The sequence below is a fragment of the Penaeus chinensis genome, chromosome 33, assembly GCF_019202785.1.
Source record: "Penaeus chinensis breed Huanghai No. 1 chromosome 33, ASM1920278v2, whole genome shotgun sequence".
In the NCBI taxonomy this organism is placed as follows: Eukaryota; Metazoa; Arthropoda; class Malacostraca; order Decapoda; family Penaeidae; genus Penaeus; species Penaeus chinensis.
Genome location: NC_061851.1, coordinates 19,136,346 through 19,157,846, shown reverse-complemented (window position 1 = coordinate 19,157,846; position 21,501 = coordinate 19,136,346).

The window sequence follows — 21,501 nt, the reverse complement described above, 5'->3', positions numbered from 1 at the left end:
CAGCACTTGGAACGACCTTTACGATGTCATTAATGGCAATGGCAAACAGGGTCACACTTAAGACACTCCCTTGTGGGACCCCTTTCAGCTGATCTTCTAGGTTAGAGAAACTGTTCCCACCCTCACTCTAAACTTCCTGTCAGCAAGGAAGCTTTGTATGAAAGTAGGTAATGTCCTCTTAAACTAATGTCATACAACTTCATGAGTATGCCATGCTTCCATGTGTTATTATAAGCCTTTTCAAGGTCAAAGAACACTGCTAACATGTGACGCCTCTGTGCGAAGGAATTCTGTATAGCAGTTTCCATCCTCGCAAGTGGATCTATGGTCGATCTCAATATTGATATGGGGTCAGCACATTTTCTTTTTCTAGCAGCAATGTCAACCTGAAGCTTACCATTTTCTTCATCAGCCTGCAGATGCAACTGGTGAGAGAAATTGGTTTGTAAGGCCTCAATGGTGACAGCCCTAGCTGCCACCACATCCATAGGGGACTCCGTTGCTAGATATATTGCTCCTGAACCGAAGGCTCAGGTCCGTTCTTTGCCCAAGCAAATCCTAAGACTCACCAGAGGTAGTTTCAGCATTTGAAGACTGATTTTTAAAGGTAGTGACAGAGTGTGTGGTGCTAGAAGTATTGGAGGGTAAGGGATGGCAGGAAGGAGGATGGGCTAGATCCGAGGCAAAGGACTTACCCGGCTGTGCAAACAGCACATGGGGACGTCGGTAGGTTGTTTGTTCTTTATTACCAATACTTCTTTTTTTAACTTTTACATTACTTAGAAGAAGCTTCATGATCTTTACAGTTACAGTTGTCATCTCCTTGATGACCTGTTGTACCACACTTTACACACACTCTTGGTTGTCCACTTTCCTTAAAACGGCAAGACTTGCCCATTGCCCATGTCTATAACCCTGACAATGGAAGCACCACATAGGGTTGGGTACATATGGCTTTACCTTGAGGTGGTACCATGCCAACTTAATTGATTCAGGAAGGACTAATATATTTCAAGAGTTAGAAGGAGAGCTGATGTCGACTTTCTTCTTAAAACATTTTACATTATGCCACTACATTAAAATTCTTTAGTTCTTCTAACAGTTTCTCCTCAGAATACCTCATCAGGTCTCGGGAAAAGACAATTCCCTTACACTGATTGCGTGTTTTGTGAGAACATGAGACTTGAGCCCCAGGAATGTTGTATATTGCACGAAGACGGTCACTCTCGTCTGGTAACGAAACCTCAACTATCTGACTACCATTTCGCTGTGAGGATATGCAAGGATCACATTGACATACCTCAACTATCTTCCGATGTACTTAAAAAATATCCAGGTCCATCATTGATAAACCATCAATGGGCTTCACTACTAGATTTCCTTGATGGAATGAGGAGGACTTTTCTTCTTACCTGGTATGAGAACCATTATGATTCCCATTCTTGCCTTTTGGAATTTGGTAAGGATAATATGTGAAGTTCTTTAGGGATTGGCTAGGGGATTGTGTAGGGTGAGGATATGAAGATTTATAATTTGTACGATTGAAAATTTACAAAAAAAAAATGCTCTCTCCCGAAATCCCCTGGCCAATCCCTCTTGAACATCACATATTGTCACTCTGGAACCTTATTAGATTCCCAAGGTCAAGAATGGGAATCGTAATGGTTCCTGAACTCCCAATCAATCTATCAAGGAAATCTTACCTGGTAAATACAAAAGTGTATTATATAGTAAATACCTTGAAGTGAAGACCATTGATAGTGAATCAGTCATGAATCATGATATTTTTGAAGTACATCAGAAGATAGTTGAGGTATGACAACGTGATCCTCTCAACACCCCACAGCAAGATGGTAGTCTGATAGTAGTTTGAGTGACCGTCTGCGTGCGATATGCGACATTCCTGCTGCTCAAGTCTCATGTTCTCACAAAACCCTCAATCAGTCTAAGGGATTTATATATATCCCGAGAATTGTAATGTAGTGGCAGTAAAACGTTTTAAGAAGAAAGTTGATGGTTTGGAACAGTCGATACCAGCTCTCCTTCTAACTTTTGAAACATTAGTCCTTCCTGAATTAGTTAAGTGTGCATGGTACCACCTCAAGGTAAAGCCATATGTGCCCAACCCTATGCAGTGCTTCCACTACCAGAGTTATGGGCATAGAGCCAACTCTTGCCGTTTTATGGAAAATGGACAACCAAGAGTGTGTCTGAAGTGTGGTACAACAGGTCATCACGGAGATGACAACTGTCCAGGTCCAATATGCTGTTACCACTGCAAAGAAGATCATGAAGCTTCTTCTAAGCAATGTAAAAGGCACAAGTTTGAAGAAGAAGTTAGTTTTGCAAAAGCTATGTGATGTGCCGTGTGCTGTTTGCACACCCGGGTTAAGTCCACAGTTCTAGCCCATCCTTCTTCCCACCATCCATTACCCTCCAATACTTCTGGCACCACACACTCTGCCACTACCTTTAATAATCCGTTCTCAAATGCTGAAACTACCTCTGGCGAGTTGTTCTACCAGAAGCGGAGTTTCTCTAAACCAAACCCCTCTAACGGAAGCCGCCTTGCCGCGGTAGGGGGGCTTGAGGTCCCAATGAACTGGTGAGCCGGACCAGAGGGCTACCCATACTGGAGGGGTCACCAGTGAGGGATGAGACAAAATGGCTTCCTGGTGCACCCATCCCTGGTTCATTCCATCTTGGGCCAGGGAGAACTCTCCCACGTGTGTTTGCCGTGCGTGGTGTCCCGTATTATCAGGAGACAGGAGTCCTGGAGGTTGAGCGATGCTGCACACTACGCCCTGCAGCTAGCAACACACCTCTTTGGTCCTCTTTTCTGGTTAGACGGGTGGCTTGATCAAGGCCCAGTTAAGTCTGTGGCTGTTGGGAAAATTTGAGTCCCGACTATAGCTTCCCCTCGTTGGACTCCATGGTGGGTGGGGGGGTGAGGAAATGAAGATTTATAATTTGTATGATTTCTGCAAATTTACTAAGAACTTGCTCTCTCCCTGACGACCTTTGAAATCCCCCAGCCAATCAATCTAGAACATCACATATTGTCACTCTGGAACCTTACCAGATTCCAAAGGGCAAGAATGGGAATCGTAATGGTTCCCGAGCTCCCAAACCAGGTAAGAAGGAGAAAAGTCCTCCTCAATCCATTAAGGAAATCTTACCTGGTAAATATGAAAGTATATTATATAGTAAATTTCTAGTAGTGAAGACCATTGATGGCGTATCTATCATGGATCTTGATATTTTTGAAGTACATTAGAAGATAGTTGAGCTATGTCAACGTGATCCTCGCATAACTCCACAGCGAGATGGTAGTCTGATAGTTGAGTTTTCGTCACCAGAAAAGAGTGACCGTCTGTGTGCAATATGCGACATTCCTGGGGCTCAAGTCTCATGTTCTCCTCACAAAACCCTCAATCAGTGTAGGGGAATTGTCTTTTCCCGAGACCTGATGAGGTATTCTGAGGAGAAACTGTTAGAAGAACTAAAGAATTTTAATGTAGTGGCAGTAAAACGTTTTAAGAAGAAAGTTGATGGTTTAGAACAGTCGACACCAGCTCTTCTTCTAACTTTTGAATCGTTAGTCCTACCTGAATCAGTTAAGTTGGCATGGTACCACCTCAAGGTAAAGCCATATGTGCCCAACCCTATGCGGTGCTTCCACTGCCAGGGAAATGGTCATGGAACCAACACCTGCCGTTTTAAGGAAAATGGACAACCAAGGGTATGTGTGAAATGTGGTACAACAGGTCATCAAGGAGATGATAGCTGTCCAGGTCCAAGATGCTGTTACCATTGCAAAGAAGAACATGAAGCTTCTTCTAAGCAATGTAAAAGGTACAAATTTGAAAAAGAAGTATTGGTAATAAGGAGCAATGAGAAAGTTAGTTTTGCAGAAGCAAAGTGACGTGCTCGTGTGCTGTTTGTACAGCCGGGTAAGTCCTTTGCCTCAGTTCTAGCCCATCCTCCTTCCCGTCATCCCTTACCCTCCAATACTTCTAACACCACACACACACTGCCACTACCTTTAAACCTCAGTCCGCAAATGCTGAAAGTGCCTCTGGTGAGTTGCACCAGAAACGGAGTAGGAGTGAAGGGTCTATTGAGGAGACTCCTCCTCCCAAAGTAAGGTCTTTGGAGCCATCAGTTAAGGCTTCAGAGGCCTCAACGGTGACAGCTTCAGCTGCCACCACATCCACTGGGGCCTCTGCTGCTAGGCAGAATCTCCCTGAAGTAAAGGCTCAGGTACGCCATTTGCACAGTCAGAGGAATCCTGAGCCTGTTCAAAAGACACTTCATCGAGTCGGGTCTTTGGAGCCCAGGCAGGCTCCTGAGGCTACTACATCCACAGGGGCCTCCGCTGCTAGACAGGATGCTCCTGAACCGAAGGTTCAGGTCTGTCCTTTGCCCAAGCAAAGAAATTCTGAGCCTGTCCAAAGGAAGCCTGTGGGAACTAGTTCCACAGTTAGACAACCCTTCAAAAGGTACTCCCAAGATGCTGGAAAGGGACAGCCTAAAGGTGTGGGGCGGGCCTTAACCACAGGTGCTGCCAAACACTTTATGAAGTAGTTGGTCAACCCGAAGAACTGGATACCCTGATCCAATGGAATTGTCAGGGAATTCATGCAAAATGGGAAGAACTGCAACATCTGATAGCTTCATGTAATCCAGATTGTGTATGCCTACAAGAGATTATGATCATGGAAAATCGTCCAATTTCCCTGAGAGGATTCCAAGTTCAAGCCCATTATGGGACCTTTGATAATGGACCTCATGGAGGAGTAGCAGTGATGGTACGTCAGGATACTCCCTTTCAGGCCATCCACCTGCAGACGACACTGCAGGGGAAGGCTGTGAAAATAGGCTTGACACGACCTTACACTGTTGCATCCATCTACCTCCCTCCACCTAATCTCAACATAGATGATTTGGAAGATTTACTTGGGCAGTTGCCTCATCCATTTCTACTCTTGGGAGACTTCAATGGTCGGCATCACCTCTGGGGAGACACTTTGTGCAACCCTCGAGGAAGGGCCTTGGAGTCCTTGTTCTAAAGAGTAGATGCAGTTTTACTGAACAGTGATGTACCCACACATTTCCAAATTCAAACTGGAACATTCTCCAATATTGACCTGTCAATTGGTTCACCTGATTCACAGTTGAATTGACTTACATGGAAGTGACCACTATCCAATACTTTTGGAGGAGGTGAATGGTATTCCAGCCAATGGAGTGCAGAGATGGCGACTTGAACATGCAGACTGGAATCTTTTTAGATCAACTGCAGTATTGCAAGGATCTGTGAATGATTTCCAGTGTGTTCAAGATGCTGTTAATCACTTCACATCACGAATTCACCTTGCAGCAGAAGCATCAATTCCCAGAAGTAGCGGGCAGTACCGTCGACCTCCGGTACCATGGTGGTCTGATGAATGCTAACAAGCTGTCAGAGCAAGAAAAGCTGCATTAAGGCAGTTGAAACGACGCCCAAGCGATCTAACCTTGATCCAGTACAAAAAGACCCAAGCCAAGGCCAGGCGAGTGCTAAAGGAGGCTAGGCAGACATTATGGAGACAATATGTCTCCTTAATTAACTCTGGGACCCCCTTAGCATGGGTATGGGACAAGGTGTGTAAGATTGCTGGAAAGAGCACATCCATATCCCCACCTGCTCTGAAAATAGATGGTATAATCCTGACAGACAAAACAGATGTTGCAAATGAGCTGGCAAAATCCATGGCAGAGATCTCCTCTGGAGCATCTTACACTGCCCGATTCTCCGCTATTCGGGCTGAACAGGAACGACACACAGTGTCGTTCTTCAGTAGCACTGCAGAAGAACTTCCATACAACTTTCCATTTTTGCGCAAGGAGATGGACTCTGCTTTGCAGCTCTGCCGTAAGACTGCCCCAGGAAATGACGATATTCCATACCAAGTGATATCTCACTTACCGGAGAGTTCCCAAACGTTCCTGTTGGATCTATTCAATAGGATCTATAGGGAGGGCACAGTGCCATCCACATGGAAAGAAGCTATAATCATTCCTGTCCCTAAACCTGGCAAGGATGCTTCTATTTCAGGGAATTATAGACCAATTTCTCTCACCAGCTGCATCTGCAAGTTGATGGAGAAAATGGTAAACTTCAGGTTGACATGGCTGCTAGAAAAGGAAAACGTACTGACTCCATATCAATATGGGTTTAGAAAACTGAGATCGACCACAGATGCACTTGTTAGGATGGAAACTGCTATACAGAATTCCTTCACACAGCGACGTCATATGTTAGCAGTGTTCTTTGACCTTGAAAAGGCTTATGATACTACTTTGAAGCATGGCATACTCATGAAGCTGTATGACATTGGTTTAAGAGGAGCATTGCCTACCTTCATACAAAGCTTCCTTGCTGACAGGAAATTTAGAGTGAGGGTGGGAAACAGCTTCTCTAACCTGGAAGACCAGCTAGAAGGGGTCCCACAAGGGAGTGTCTTAAGTGTGACCCTGTTTGCCATTGCTATAAATGACATCGTAAAGGTCGTTCCAAGTGCTGTCTCATGTAGTCTGTATGTAGATGACTTTACACTTTACTGCTCATGAGGAAGCTTACAGGATGTGCAAGGGCACATGCAGACTGCAATAAATCAGGTTGTGCAATGGGCAACATACCATGGGTTCAAGTTTTCTCCAAGCAAGACCATGGCTATGCATTTCCACAAACGGGAAAAGTTCCATCCTTCCCTCTATTTAGGAGCAAACCCACTGCATTTTGTCCAAGAGGTAAAGTACTTGGGTCTAATTTTTTACTCAAGGCTTACATGGGTACCTCACATTAAAGGTGAAAGCTACAAAAGCGCTTAGTATTTTGCGGGTTCTTTCACACCTATCTTGGGGTGCAGACCGCACAACGCTTCTGCGGCTTTATCGAGCGCTTATTCGTAGTAAAATTGATTATGGATGTGAGGCTTATTCATCTGCAACTCCCACTGTTCTCCGGATGTTGGACTCGGTTCATAATGAAGCTCTGAGAATCTGTATAGGGGCTTTCAGGTCTTCATCTGGGGAGTCCCTGTATGCTGAGAGTGGAGAACCACCTCTTTCATTACACAGGAACTACATGAACCTGATTTACTACACGAGACTACAAAGGATTCCGGGATCTTCTACATCCAGATTGGTTTTCAACCCCCTTGAGGATAGCCGATCCTATGGTAGGAGAATGAGGAATCTGGTGGAAGATCTTAATTTAAATCTCACAAAGGTTCTGGCTGTTGGAACTTCCCAAGTCCCCCCTTGGACTAATCAAGTCGAGCTCGATTTGGTCGGAATCGGGAAAGGGGAGAGATCCGAAGCCGAAGTCAGAGAAATACTTCTTCAACACACTTCTAAGTACCAAGGATCATATGCAATATATACAGATGGTTCAAAATCTGAAAATGGTGTGGGCTTTGCAGCAGTGAGCAGAAGGAAGACTGTATCTGGCAGTCTTTCTCGATCAGCCTCGATTTTCACTGCAGAGTTACATGCCATCCTTGCAGCAGTCATCAGGAACTCTTCTGCGGCTTTATCGAGCGCTTATTCGTAGTAAAATTGATTATGGATGTGAGGCTTATTCATCTGCAACTCCCATTGTTCTCCGGATGTTAGACTCGGTTCATAATGAAGCTCTGAGAATCTGTATTGGGGCTTTCAGGTCTTCTCCTGTGGAGTCCCTGTATGCTGAGAGTGGAGAACCACCTCTTTCATTACACCGGGACTACATGAACTTAATTTACTACACGAGACTACAAAGGATTCCGGGATCTCCTACATCCAGATTAGTATTCAACCCCCTTGAGGATAGCCGATCCTATGGTAGGAGAATGAGGAATCTTGTGGAAGATCTTAATTTAAATCTCGCAAAGGTTCTAGCTGTTGCAACTTCCCAAGTCCCCCCTTGGACTAATCAAGTCGAGCTTGATTTGGTCGGAATCAGGAAAGGGGAGAGATCCGTAGCAGAAGTCAGAGAGATATTTCTTCAACACACTTTTAAGTACCAAGGATCATATGCAATATATACAGATGATTTTCACTGCGGAGTTACATGCCATCCTTGCAGCAGTCAAGATGACTAGAGATCTTACAAACCATTCTGTTGTAATATATTGTGACTCTCGTAGTGCCCTGCAAGCAATCAAGAGCTTAAAATCGTCACATCCAGTGGTGAGGGAGGTTCAAGATTGGCTTGCACTGATGTCAGTACGTAAAAAGATAACTCTGTGTTGGGTACCAGCACATGTTGGTTTAAGTGGGAATGAACGAGCTGATCAGAAGGCCAAGGCAGCTGCAACTCAGCCCTGTGATGCTCGTTTTCCTCTCCCACACACTGACTTGAAACCCAGCATCAGGAGTTGTCTTCGTGATAAATGGAGGGAACAATGGAGGCATACCTCTAGAAATAAACTGCGAGAGATTAGAAATGACCTTGGCAGTTGGGTGACCAGCATCCAACCTAACCGACAAGTAGAAGTTGTAATAACAAGGCTGAGAATCGGGCACACAAGACTGACTCATGGGCCGATGATGGCTAAAAGTGAAGCACGCTGTGAGGAATGCCAAGAGCCATTAACGGTCGCACATGTAATGGAAAGATGTGCAACCATTCGCAGACCAGAGAGGAAGGTACTTGTCTCCCCCATATACACTAAAAAATGTATTGGGGGAGGACTGTGACATAGAAGGTCTTATTAGTTTCTTGACATAGAAGGTCTTATTAGTTTCCTTAGGGAAGCTAATATTTTCAGTAAAATTGAGTTATGCATAATGGTTATGCAATAGTGTTTAGACATTTATAGCATAATATTTATGCTTCGATTTTTAATATAATATTTATTGTTATTTATGACATTTATTGATAGTTTTAACGTTTTAAATATTTTTATATTTTCCAGTCTAACAAGGTGTTCGCTGCTAATGACCTTAGCTGTTGACGCGGCAGATAATCTTAAATAATCAATCAATCAATCTCTAAACCAAAGTAAGGTCTTTGGAGCCATCCGTTAAGGCTCCAGAGACCTCAATGGTGACAGCTCCAGCTGCCAGCACATCCACAGGGGCTTCTGCTGCTAGGCAGAATGCCAATGAAGCAAAGGCTCAGGTATGTCCTTTGCCCAGGCAGAGGAATCCTGAACCTGTTCAAAAGACTATTCCTGCCATCAGGCAGGGCTCCAATAAAATTTAATTATGCATAATGTTTATGCTTTGATTTTCAATATAATATTCATTTTTATTTATGACACTTATTGACAGATTTTTAACCTTTTAAATATTCTAATATTCGTTAATGACCTTAGCTGTTGACGCGGCAGATAATTTTAAATAATCAATCAATCATCGCTATTATCATTATTATTTTTATTATTATTATTATTATTATTATTATTATTATTATTATTATTATTATTATTATTATTATTGTTATTATTATTATTATTATTGATAGATAATGATGATGATAATGGTAATGATGGTGATGATGATGATGGTGATGGTGATGATGGTAATAATGGTAATGATATAATAATGATAATAGTAGTAGTAATAATAATGCCATATATAGTAATAATAACAATAATGCAAAAAAACAATAACACTGATGAGAATACTGATATTCATCACTGATGAAATATGCAAAAGAGAAAATAGAAAGTATCCAAGAATATCACATACATTGTTCAGGCCAGCATCATTAGAGGTCCAATAAAGACTCCAGCAGACGCTTAAGCAGGAGTGTAGGGGGGAGGGGAGAGGGCAGTGAGTGGGGGGACGGCTGGAGATTGGGGATTAGAGAGCTTAAGAGAGGTAAGAGAGAAAAAGATAGTTGAGCCTTGAAGTAGGGCCGGGGGGTGGGGGGGGGGGGGGAGGGAATTGGTGAGTAGACGATGAGGTAGGGAAAGGGGATATAGATAACCGAGAGATGCGGGGTACTGGAGGACAGACGACGAAGGAAGGAGAGGGGATATTTGAGTAGGAAAATAGTGTCTTGCCAGAAGATGGATGAGGTAGGGGAGAGGTTGGGAGAGACTAGGAGACAAAGAAGGAGATCGAAGGAGACTACGCCGAACGAGAAGTGAAATGAGGAATTGGGAAAAGGTTTTGATTGAAGTGAAAAAGAAAAGGAGGAAGAGCTACAATATAAACTATGGACAATTATGTGAAGAATCAGAAAGCGAGGAGAGTAAAGAAGCGAAATGAACTAAAACAAGCAAACACCGGAATCGAAGGAAACAAATAAAGAAAGAAATACATAAGACTGAAACAACAAATATAAAAAAGAAAATATACAAAATCAATCATGCAAATACCACTACATAAAAAATAAGTAAAGAACGAAGAGAGAGGAGGAAGTCGAATCACCGATGGGCGATCTGTCTAATATTGGACATAGAGGCGCTGTTTTTAAATTTTGAGGGCCCTTATAAACGATTGTGAGGTAATTCTAGTATCAATTATTTTCCTTTTATCCCAGTGCTTACCTTATGTTTATGAATATCAATATTACTATCTTTACTACCATTCCTATTATAATTATAATAACGATAATAATGATAATCACAATGATTATTATTACAATGATCATTATTGTTGTTACTATTATCATCATTATTAATCATTGTTATTCTCGTTACTATCATAATTATTCCTATAAAGAATTATTATTATCATTCTTATTATCATCATATATGCAGATAGACAGATAGTTATACATATATATATATATATATATATATATATATATATATATACATATATACACATATATATGTACATATATACAAATATATGTACATATATATATCAATATATATTAACATATATGAGTGTGTGTATATATGTGTGTCATATATTTTTATTTCTTTACAATATAGTTTTAACAATCGTCAATTGTACTTTAATATTTTGTTTAATAAACAAATATTTGTTTACAAAGAAATTATGGTTATCTTGTGAGGTGTTATTTTGCTCTGTAGCTATTGATATATATATTGGTGTGGGTTCACAGTGTCTAGATGCTATGTTGTGGTAGCGTGAAGCACCTAGGCACAAACAAACAAGCAAACAAAGAAGGAAGAAAAAAAGACCGAGCATAATCTTCACTCCTTGACATTCAGCCTATGGGTTTTCTTTTATACAGACTAAGAATTGTTTAGTGTTTATTTACACCTTACCAGAAAAGGTAAAGTAACATGCTTAAGTGCATGCCGAAAACATTTATGTTTAATAATATAAATGCAAAATATTGGTTAAAACCACTCCTTACGAGTGTTAATATTGAATAAAACGTAAAGTAATTATCATTAACTGATTAAGATTATTTGGAGATATATATGTGTAACAAATAAGAGAGAACAAAAAGGATTATGCCCAGTTCCTCAGAAAAAGCAAATGTCAGCACACAAAACTTAACTTCTCTCGGTTTCGGGGGGCTTGGCCGCTTCACAGCGTTCCAGCTCACACAGGGGTAATGACACACAGGGTATCTGGTCCAGACTGAGTATGTTTCGCGCCGTTTTGGGCGGTATTTATAGTGTTCGTGACGTCATGAACTACGTCACGAACTATACGTCTTTCATATTTATAAAATTGTAGATTTTACCCAACAGGTTAATACACATGTTTTTACAGTGTAAGAAAAAATATAGCCCCAAGTTAAAATGAAATTTAAAATATCGAACAAAAAGATAAAAATAAAAGATGACGAGTGTAAAATACTCGAAAGATTAGATAATAATGAAAATGAAATATAATAACAATTAAATCAAGATACATAGAAAATCAAGTAATATAGACTTTCGAGTCTCAAGAACGAAACACAATGACTGTGTAAAATCAAACAAATAAACAAAAAAGAAAAGAAAAGAAAACGGCTATAAGAAGGGGAAACTTCACTAAAACTTCAAAAACAATAGACCAAAATAAAAGGCCAAGCGAAAAGATTAGACCTCCCCCAACAGAAAAGGAGAGATCAAGCGAGATCCGGGCGCAGCTAAACGACGGGAAATGAGTGGTGAGGGAATGCTCTCCAAAGCCCGAGATGAGGAGGACTAAGAGGTCACCTTACAATCTGATAGGGGTTAGAAACCGCCCTCTTTTGACGGAATACCGCCTCCACCTTGTATGACCTGAAATTTCCTTCTTATTATAGTGCTTCTTCTTCTTTATTGTTTGCGAAGTTCTAGCTTCGCCCGGGCCTTCTAAATATGGCCCGGCCTGTGTCAGCTTTTACGGCTGTCTCATTGAGTTGTCTGACACTCGGTGCTTACCGTGGCGGCGGGATTGCCAGCAGGCGCTCCTGCCGCCTCCTGGTGTAAGCATTTCGCATAGCCTCTTTACCAGTACCGCAGCTGTTGTGGGCGGTCCCTGTCTCAGGAATTGTGTATGGTCACAATTTTCTAAGTAGTGGACTAGTGTGGAGTTCGGCTCGCCGCAGTGCTTGCAGCACCTTTCATCGCGTTCGATTGTTGGGATAATCTGCCATGCACAGTGGTAACCTAGGCGCATTCTGTGAAGAATGACTTCGGTACCTCTATTGCTTACTTCAGAGAGTGCCAGTGGTTCATAGCCTGTGGCGTCTGAGTACCAGCTGGCCGAGGGGGAGGTTTTCGTTTCCTCTCTGTGGAGCTGCCGTAGGAAGGTACGACCGACCAAGGCACACTTCTCCATAAGTAATTTTCGACTCGGTTTTTATCGTCATGGGATTTGGGGGCATATCCCTGCCAGCGACGGCTAGTCTGTCAGCAAGCTCGTTCTCTCTGATGCCGATGTGGCTTGGGACCCAGTTGATGATAATTCTTCTACCCTGAGCAAGAATTCTCTGTGCCATTGTGAGAATCGTGGTCAGTAGGTAGATGTTCTCTGTGGGTGAGCTGTGCTGAAGACAGTCAATGTCTGCCCTGGAGTCTGTGTGTATGACCACGTGTCCTTCCCTTAGGGACGCGTGGCCTAGGGCTCCCATGATTGCAACTGCAGGCGTTGTCTGTTACCCTCATGGATCACGTGGCATCCTTACTGCAAAGCCGGCACCTGCAGTGTGGCTCAAGGGATCAACCGATCCATCCGTGTAGTATGTTTCTACTACCCGGAGGAGTGATGGCTGCAATGACCCTGTGGGCTTCTGCCTTTAGGCTAGGCATGGGGTATAGGCTCTTTTTCATTGACAGGCTCATTATGTTGAACTCTATCAGGCTCAGTGCCCGCGGCGGGGCTTCGGCAAAGTCGGGGTGGGGGAAGTCCATGCCCTTAGCAGGAAGCTGTTCTTTGAGCTGATGGCGTATCAACACCCTGGCTGTGTGAGACAGCCAGGAGTTGTTTGCAAAGAGCTCGTTGTCTTGTTCGAGGCGTCTGACTAATTCTGTCTTAGGCTTGTGTTCCTGGGAGCCTGGATGACCTTTGACAGGAATTGTGTTGCCATTAGATCGATTCGTGAGTCCAGGGGGAGAAGGTTTGCCTCCATCAGGAGGTTGAGGACCTTCGTCCACCTCAGGGCACCCAGAATGATCCTGGCAGCTTCATTTTGGACTGTCTCTAATTTGTCTTTGCGGCAATTAGAGCGACTGAGGCATAGTCCACAATGGGCCGGACAGCATGGACATAGAAAGATCTTAGTACTTTGTGTCTGGCCCCTATGCGTTTCTCAGTCATTGCTCTCATGACAGTCAGTCTTGCTTTGGTTTGGTCAATCAGGTACTGGACCTCCTTCTGGAAGGAGAGGGTTTGGTCTATCTTAACCCCATGGTATAGGTAGTCCTGGACCCATTCTAATTCCACTCCCTGGATTTTCAGTCTTGTGCCTCGAACTCTGTCTCGGAGCCATGGCTTTGGATTTGGCTGCAGAGATCTTTAGTCCTGTCCTACAACACTCCTCTGACACGAGGTCTAGACAATGCTGGGCTTTATTCTGGCTGTGTGGTCCAGTGGAGGTGATAGCGAGATCATCTGCATACGAGATGATCTTGCGTCCCACTGGGAGGTTTATGTTGAGGATGCAGGACATTAAAGTGTTGAATAGGGCTGGACTGAGAACCCCACCCTGTGGCGTTCCATTTTCGAGCGGCATGTGCTACGATAGGTGACCCTGGAATTTGACATTGGCAGTCCTGTTCCTGAAGTAGTCACCTATCCAAGCCAAGAGCTTTCCTCTGATTCCCTTCAGGATCAGGCTTTCCTGAATGGCAAGCGGACTTACCAGGTCAAAAGCCTTCTCCAGGTCAAGGAATACCACCACAGCTGGGCCCTTGCTGATTGTGCTTAAGAGCGTGGCTATGCTGTGTGCTTGTGAACCCGTGGAGGTGTTCGTGCGGGGGTCCCGTTTTCCATTGCAGCCGGTTTAGTACCATCCTCTCAGCCCTTTTGGCCAGGCAGCTGAGCAGAGAGATGGGGCGGTACTTCCCCGGCTCCTTTGGTTTTGGGACGGGAACTATGGTAGCCCTCTTCCAACTCTGGGGTAGAGTGGAAGTTTCCCAGGACTTGTTGATGAGTTGCAAGAGTGCACGCTTACCTGCTAGTCCTAGGTGGGAGATAATGGGGTACGAGATCCCATCAGAGCCCGGGGCTGTGTTGGAACTGGTTTTATAGGCTTTCCTTAGTTCCCTCAGAGAAAAGATAACGTCTGAGTTATCGGGTTCGGCTGCCCTTTCTCTGATCTGAGCTTGTCTGTCTGGCTGTAGATGCTCTTGTCTTGCCCTCTGCTCGGCTGGCAGACTGTTGCTGCTCGTTCTCGTAGAGAACTCGTGCGCCAGTCTGTCAGCCTCTGCTTGGGGGTCGTGATTGGTGCTCCTCGGGGCTGAGCGGCTGGTAGCTCGCTTGACCCGCTTGAGCCACTTTTCCTGCCTGACTCTGTTGGCAGTTTCCTTGGCATCCGTGACAGCCTCCCTTAGGAGGGATAAGTTGTCAGGGGTTCACCCTGTGGTTGACCTCCCTGATCTCGTCATTGAAGTACCAGGCGTCTTTGTGACTTTTGGACCCAGGCCGAGTTATGGGTATGATTCTGTGAGGCTGCTTCATGAATGGCGTTTAGCAGGCTAGCTTCGAGCACTTCCACATTTTCGCTTTGTGGGGGATCATTGCATCTCAGACAGAGGGCCAAGGCGTTTTGAAACGCCTGCCAATTGGCCTTGTCTGTTTTCCATCTTGGATTCGGTCTTAGGATTTCGGCTGGGCCAGCATCCATGAGGGTAGTTATAGTGCCGTAATGGACACTTGTGACACTTATCGACACGCCAGCCAATCCTCCCCACCAGAGTCGCAGTGGCCAGGGTGAGGTCTAGGACCCTTTCTCTGACATGAGTTGGCTCTTGGGTGTTGAGGAGAGCGATCCCAGGGAATGTCTCTAGCACGTCGGCTACGGGATAGCCGGCCGCATCCGGTGCCCGGCAGGGGGCCAGGATGGAGTGGTGTGCATTGAAGTCTCCCCCTATGATCACTCGGTCGTGTGCAGCAGAAGCACAGACCTGGCTGATGTCTAAGCTTCTACAGCCTGGCCGGCTGTATACGTTGTACAGTTTGAGGGGCCCCCCGGCCAGGTGAACCTCGACGGCAAGGGATTCAACATCGTCTCCACAGTGCGATGCATCGGCTATTGCGGAGCAGGGGATTGTTGCTCTCACAAGAGTGATCAAGCCTCTTTTGCCAGGTGTTCGTGACAGTGTGAAGACATGATACCCTGAGAAGCAAACAGTGTCCACTGTTAATGTCTCCTGGAGCATGACAATGTCAATGTTCCTTGATCGCACTACTGCTTGGAGAAAAGCGTTCTTTGCAGAGAAGCTATTGATGTTCCACTGTAGGATGCTTAGATGGTGTGTCATGATGTTACTCAGTGATAGTTACATCAGAGACATCGTCGGAGTCTGACAACTCCATTGCGAGGTCCTCGCTGGTTGAGGGCTCCTCGTCTGTTGTCAGACTATCCTTGGGTCCACTGGGAGGTGGAGAGCCTTTGGTAGTTCTGACTTTGGTTGGTTTGGCTTTTCTCTCAGGCCTTTTCTTCAGTATGATCTGGCTCTGGCTGCACAGATTCAGCCTGTTTTGGCTCTGCCTGTGAAGGCATGGCCTGGTTTGAGTGGGGAGGGGAGTCTCGTCCTGGGGTGAGGGTGGGGCTGGTTTTGCTCTATCCAGCTTTCTTCCCTTCAGGGCTGCGACAGTCCGGGCCATTGCCATCATGGCGACCGAAACTGCCTTCTCGGCCTCCTCACTCGACCTCCCCAGGGCTGTTGCTACTGCTGAGACAACAGCAGTCAACAGGAGAGTCATATCGTCCTCGTCAAAGAGGAGATGATCATCTGTTGGGGAGGTTTTTGTGGTGCTCTTAGAACCTTATTTTCTTAAGTTTCTTTTTCTGCACCTTTGGCATTGTCGGAAACTCCTTTTTGTTGGAGACATCCAGTGTCGGCTGAGGGGCGGCTTCCTTCGTCTTAGGAGGCCTTTTCTCTTTTCTTCCTTCCCCAGACATGGGTGCCTGGTGGGGCAGGAACAAAGTCTGGTCGCTTTTGAGCAACTACTTGTCGCCTGAGGGCCGCCTTTTTCCTGACAGAGCAAGTCAGGCTCCAGGCGTGATGCTTCTTGGCACAGTTGGGACATTTGGCTGTTGTGTCCCTCTTTTCCTCTGTGTATACCTTAAGGCATACCTCTGTGTTGTGTGCCTTGCTACAGACACCACATTTAGGCTTGGCTGTACAGTTAGCCTGGTGGTGACCGTATTTCTGGCACTTGAAACACCAAAGTGGTTCTGGCACATACATTCGAAGGTTGTAGGTGCCCCAGTTACCAAGATCAAGGATAGTGGTTGGGGCACCTTTCATGGTCACCAGGACTTGCCTGGTTGGAGTCTTCCCCTTCGACATTCGGGAAGCCTGCACGACCTGTGGGTGTGAAGCGATCAGCTCCACATCGTATGAGACTGAGAAGCCAAGTAGCACCATCTTGGTTCTCTTTTTCTCTGGAATCAGTGGGGAGAGACTCACTTTCCTCCCATCGGCTAGCTCCTTCGTTTCCCGGAGGAAATTCAGGGTAGCTTGATCTTTGGGCATTATGATCATGCCTTGATCTCGGGTGACCCGGATCGACAGCCGGATTTTCCGCTGCAACTCCAGTGCCCTGACCAATTGGTAGGCATTGTCGAAGCCTTCGGGTTTAGCTGGCACTTTGAACTGGGTGAAGTGTTTAGGGGGTCCCGACTCTTCATCAGAGTCGGTCTCCGGCCTCGGACGCTTCGGCCCGCCCTTTCGGCTTTCGGACTTGTTTGTGGGGGCAGCAGCTGATACGGCTGGTTCAGCCTGCTCTCCCCTCTCAATCGGGGAGGCCGTCTGAGAACTCAGGGGCCTCCCTGGCTTAGCTGTTGGCCTAAAAAGGCCAGCTCGCGAGTCAAGATGTTTGACTATTCGGTGGACAGACCCATTGACTTCGGTCTTGTCCACCTTAGCAGCAGGCGTGACAGTGTCATCCTTTCTTTTGCCACCAGAAGGCACATATGGCTTCATGGTGACTGCCGTGGTCTGGGCCTTGCGCGGTTCGTCAACATTTTTATCAGTCTGTGGGGGTGTTTGTTAATGTTTTCCATAAATTGGTAAGTGCTTCATCCTCTCACGCCCCCACCCACCACGGAGTCCAACAAGGGGAAGCTGAGTGTCAGAACCAGTGTCTAACAGCAACAGGAGTGATGAGAGGATATACGCAGCCAACAGCCATTGTGACGGCGCTCACGGACCATTGTGAGTGCCAATGGCGGCATGACTGCTTGACCCTAGCATCCCGGGGGAAACCAGCCGATTGACCGTGACCGGGCCGGGATCAGGCCACCTGTCTTGCTGGAATAGAGGAACAAAGAGGCGTGTTGCTAGCCGCAGGGCGTACTCGTTCACGGCATCGCTCAACCTCCAGGACTCCCGTCTCCACAGCGCACAAGGCTGCCACGCACGGCAAACGCGTGGGTAGGTGTAAACCCCTGGGGAGAGACCAGAGGGGACGCCCTTCCACCTACGAGACATCATTGTTTGGAGCCCTTTTGCTCTGCCCCCTGAAGCAGCCACCAAAAGGTTGCTTCACCGCAGTGAGGGAAGAGGAGTATTGCACTTTTACCAGGCAGTTCCTTTCATCCCTCTGAAGCAACCACCCAAAGGATGTTTCACCTCAGTGAGGAAGGAAAGGACCTGTATCTTTTCAAAGTAGGTCCCCTTTCCCGCTGAAACAGCCAATCTAAGGCTGTTTCACCTCAGTGAGGGAAGGGAGGTTTTGCGTTCTTGCCAGGCAGTTCCTTTCATTTCCCTGAAGCAACCACCCAAAGGTTGTTTCACCGCAGTGAGGGAAGAGGAGTATTGCACTTTTTCCAGGCAGTTCCTTTCATCCCTCTGAAGCAACCACCCAAAGGATGTTTCACCTCAGTGAGGAAGGAAAGGACCTGTATCTTTTCAAAGTAGGTCCCCTTTCTCGCTGAAACAGCCAATCTAAGGCTGTTTCACCTCAGTGAGGGAAGGGAGGTTTTGCGTTCTTGCCAGGCAGTTCCTTTCATTTCCCTGAAGCAACCACCCAAAGGTTGTTTCACCTCAGTGTGGAAGGAAAGGACCTGTGTCTTTTCGAGGGGATTCCTCCTTCCCTCTGAGACAGCCACCCAAAGGCTGCCTCACCTCAGTGAGGGAAGGGAGGTTTTACACTTTTACCAGGAAGTTCCTTCCATCCCTCTGAAGCAACCACCCAAAGGTTGTTTCACCTCAGTGAGGAAGGAAAGGACCTGTGTCTTTTCAAAGTAGTTCCCCCTTCCCTCTCAAACAGCCACCAAAAGGCTGTTTCACCTCAGTGAGGGAAGGGAGGTTTTGCGTTCTTGCCAGGCAGTTTCTTACATTCCTCTGAAGCAACCACCCAAAGGTTGTTTCACCTCAGTGAGGAAGGAAAGGACCTGTGTCTTTTCAAAGGGATTCCTCCTTCCCTCTGAGACAGCCCTCCAAAGGCTGTTTCACCTCAGTGAGGGAAGGGAGATTTTGCACTTTTGCCAGGCAGTTCCTTTCATCCCTCTGAAGCAACCACCCAAAGGTTGTTTCACCTCAGTGAGGAAGGAAAGGACCTGTGTCTTTTCAAAGTGTTTCCCCCTTCCCTCTGAAGCAGCCATCCAAAGGCTGTTTCACCTTAGTGAGGAAAGGGGGGTCTTGTCCTTTTGCCAGCTGGTTCCTTTCATCCCTCTGAAGCAACCATCCAAAGGTTGTTTCACCTCAGTGAGGGAGGAAAGGACCTGTGTCTTTGTGAATTCCTCTTCCCTCTGAAACAGACACCCAAAGGTTGTTTCACCTCAGTGATGGAAGAGGAGTCCAGCACCTTTCAAGGAAGTTTCTTCAACCCTCAGAAACAGCCACCCAAAGGCTGATTCACCACAGTGAGGGGGAGAAGCTAACTTTCTAGGCTGTTACAGTGGCGGGATGTGAGTTCGGTTCTGTCTAGCAACAGCTATTTTGACAGAACCAGGCTGCGGGCCTGACGAAGGGAGGGGCTCCTACCTGCCTATCATTCCTAAACGAAATATCTAGAGTGGCAGTCATCAGATGGTCTGCCATACCAGTCCCTAGCAAAAAGATTGGCAACTCTCTGTGCACCGTAAGGCAGGGACGCTAAGGCCCCCCAGACACACCCTCCCCTGCAGGAGGTAAAGGTCTGCCCAAGTCCGAGCACGAGCCCGAAGATGGGGTCCAGTTCACCAGAAGGTGCACAGAGAGTTATCCTAATGCCGAAAATTCCATAAAGGAAAGAGTAGGCTACAGGGCACAAAGCTAATTGCAAGCAAGCAATTAGCATCGCGGCAGCAACGAGGGGTGGATACCGAAGCGGCGCGGTATCGCGTAAGCGTCGAGGTCAATTTGCCGGGGGACGGGTGATAGTGCTTGCTGGGGAGATTATATATGTCCCGGACGGCTGGGTCAAGGGGGAAAGAGCATCTCTCACCCGTGAGGCCCGGCACTGGAGCGATAGTTCTTGTGTGGTCGCAAGGATGCGAACTCTAAGGCGGTATGATGGAATCTTTTTTAACTTTTCATCAATTCTTAATAAGGTGATGTGCTCTTTTTACGGATGTTTATATATATATATATATATATATATATATATATATATATATATGTGTGTGTGTGTGTGTGTGTGTGTATGTATTTATATATATATATATATATATATATATATATATATATATATATATGTGTGTGTGTATATAAATATATATATATATATATATATATATATATATATATATATATATATATATATATATATATCTTTTACACGTTTAAGATTAATCCGTGCATCTTTATTATTCTGCATTTCATGACCTTATTTTAGTATTTTCGAGTTCGTTTTATTTTTGCAACTTAGTATTTATCGGTGTATTATAATATTGGAGGATTCAGTATTTTTATGTTCTCTTTTAATAAATTTTATTGTGATTTTGTTATTCTAAAGGCTTTTATTTCGTGTCTTAATAAATTTGTAAGAGATATTTCTTTTTTAGAGATCCTATTATGTATCCCCTCAGCTTTCATTGGTTGATCTCTATTGAACGTAAATTCAGTAAGACCTGACTGAATCTTTGCATTTAAAAGTTGAATACTGTACTGTACAAACTATACTTCAAGGGGAATTAATGCCGAATGAAAATATAAGGGATACAAATAATTTAAGCGAACGTATATGAAAAGGGTAGAGAGCCTGAAGATGGATTCTTTTAATGTAAATGGGATTATTTTTATAGATGTTAAGATAGAGTTCAATAAATCTGCACCTTCTATCGACTTCAGGTCGACACGCACTCCACCACGTACATAACCACGCTAAACGCAGTGTTGACTCTTGAACTTTGGTAACTTTTATACGCTTACGCTCACTTTCTCTACTTCGTTCATACTCTTCTACACGCCTCTTACTTTACAAACTTTAATTTACGTTCCTGGACAAATTAACCAGGTGTTGGCAGCTGAATATTTCGTACCAAGGATCGACGGTTATTCATATTTCTTATACATCACAGTAGTGGGTTTATGGACAGAACTAGTCACCCTCATGCACATGCGTGACGGTGAAAGTAGGTCAGTGACCATGACGTAACCAATGACCTTGACCAATGACCATGACGTAACCAATGACCATGACCAATGACCATGACCAATGACCATGACGTAACCAATGACCATGACCAAAGGCCGTGACGCAACCGGAAATCATTAACCTACTTTCACCTACATAGAGAAATTAAAGGGATTATCATAACAATCTCTCCAGTGCAGACGACTGGACAGAACTAGTCACCCTCATGCACGTGCGTGACGGTGAAAGTAGGTCAGTGACCATGACGTAACCAATGACCTTGACCAATGACCATGACGTAACCAATGACCAATGACCATGACGTAACCAATGACCAATGACCATGACGTAACCAATGACCATGACCAACGACCTTGACGCAACCGGAAATCC